Source organism: Moschus berezovskii, chromosome 1 (assembly GCF_049115385.1).
Source record: "Moschus berezovskii isolate FMDL1 chromosome 1, NW_MosBer_1.0, whole genome shotgun sequence".
Lineage (NCBI taxonomy): Eukaryota > Metazoa > Chordata > Mammalia > Artiodactyla > Moschidae > Moschus > Moschus berezovskii.
The window spans coordinates 84,567,632-84,570,022 of NC_142460.1; positions in this window are offsets into that span (position 1 = coordinate 84,567,632).

Below are 2,391 nucleotides of genomic sequence, written 5' to 3' on the forward strand. Positions count from 1 at the left end.
TAGAAACAGAGAGAGACATCATGTGTGTTAAGATTTACAGATTTTTGTTGTTGGTGGTGGGACACACACACAAAAATGCTATTTCAACAGATGAAAGGCAGAACTCTTTGTTATTTATCTCTCCAAACAAGGAAAGGTCAACACACAGGTCCACTCAGGAGGTTGCACTAGGGACAAGGTAACAATAAGCTGGATGTGGAGGAGGAAGCTTACATGTGAAAATCAAGATGAGGTTAGCTAGGTTTCACAGGTTTCCAGAGAATTAGCTGAATTGAGTAAGTTCCTGGACAGATGCGGGACCCCTTGTTTTTTCATATTTAACTCTAGGATGATAAGGATAAGTGTATAGGATCCCCACAAAAGGGAAGTGTTTGGGGTATGAACGTAATCAGCTGCTCAAGAAGGGCAAATGCCTGGCCTCTCTAAACAGGACCTCAATATAGTGTCTACACCAAGAAAGAAAGTACTGCAGATGGATATAGATGGATTGAAACAAAGATGATCAATAGATGAGGAGTAAGGAAATATTATTAGCACCACAAGGATCCAAGATTTTCAGGATAAGAGAAAAAGCATACAAATATTGTAATACTTTAGGGTTAGGGTTATTAATAGCTATAATTATAATTCATTTGAACTGGAGAGTTGAGCATAAACTCTTGATTTATTTTCCCTTTGTAAACAGTACATATTTTCTGTTTTTGTGCATTAAAAAGGACTAAAAGAAATAGCAACTTAGTAGCAATTAGTACTCTTAGTGCTTATATTCAGTTCAGTTCAGTTCTGTTCAGTCACTCACTCGTGTCCAACTCTCCGCGACCCCATGAATCACAGCAGGCCAGGCCTCCCTGTCCATAACCAACTCCCGGAGCTCACCCAAACTCATGTCCACAGAGTCGGTGATGCCATCCAGCTATCTCATTCTCCGTCGTCCCCTTCTCCTCCCGCCCCCAACCTTTCCCAGCATCAGAGTCTTTTCCAGTGAGTCAACTCGTCGCATGAGGTGGACAAAGTATTGGAGTTTCAGCTTTAGCATCAGTTATCCCTAAATCCATTTATACTTAAGAGGATTCAGAGAATCCTATTTTCTAGAGAAAATAGCTGAATCCATGTTTAGGCACAGAAAAGGTAAATGTACAAGACTTGGACCTTGCACCTGAAAAGCAAGAAATTATCTAAGACTAATGGGGTCATTGTAAAGAGACACAGGAGTCACATTCAAAAAGCCTCAAATAACCTAAGAAAAAATAATCTGAGTTCATAATCATACTAAAATAATTTATGGACACTGAAGGTAATTATTTTGAAAATTGGTAAAGGGAAAGATTTAGGCATCCATCCTGCCTTTCCTATATGGATTCACCTGCAGGCCTGGTTCCTCTGGGCAAATGCATAGCCAGAAGATGGCTGGGCTGGGAAAGTTCCATGTCCACTGGCTCAGGAAGCCAGAAGCCCATTTCACCTTAAACAACCAACCTAGTACTCAGAGAAGTCCACTGATCCAGCCCATTTAAACCCGCATGGTAATGTTATCTCAGTAAACTCATCTATTCCCAGTCACCAGAATCTTGGCAGATTACTCTTAACTACATTGACAGATTTAAGTAACTTAAATCCTAGCAGAAGGAAAAAGTTTCTCGATTCCTTCCTTACCAGAGAGTCCCTAGGTCGTTTTTGTTTTTTGTTAATTCAAAAGGTTCCACACATTCTTTCCCCCATCCCCCACCAATAAACACCCTTCATGCTGAACACATCTATTCTCACACTCCAAAATACTATAATTCTCTCCTTACTAAACTCAATAAACCAATAAAAACAAAGCACATAAGTCAACATTTATAATATGAAATATTAGATTCAAATAAAAATTTAGAAAAGATCAGTTATTTTATATCAATAAAAGTTATCACCTTCAAAATAACACTCACAAATTTGTGTGTTGAAAACAGAATAAAATATATAAAGTAAAAATGTTGGAAATACAATAATTGTTGGAACTTTTAATAAAGGAATCTCTTTTTCTAGATCAAAGGAAAAAATATTGAACAAATGTAGACAAAGTTGAAAATATTAAGAAAGTTATTATGAAGTACTGCTGCTGCTGCTGCTGCTAAGTCGCTTCAGTCGTGTCCGACCCTGTGCGACCCCATAGACAGCAGTCCACCAGGCTCCCCCGTCCCTGGGATTCTCCAGGCAAGAACACTGTAGTGGATTGCCATTTCCTTCTCCAATGCCTGAAAGTGAAAAGTGAAAGCGAAGTCGCTCAGTCGTGTCTGACTCTTCACGACCCCATGGATTGCAGCCCACCAGGCTCCTCCATCCATGGGATTTTCCAGGCAAGAGTATTGGAGTAGGGTGCCATTGTCTTCTCCATTATGAAGTACACTTGGA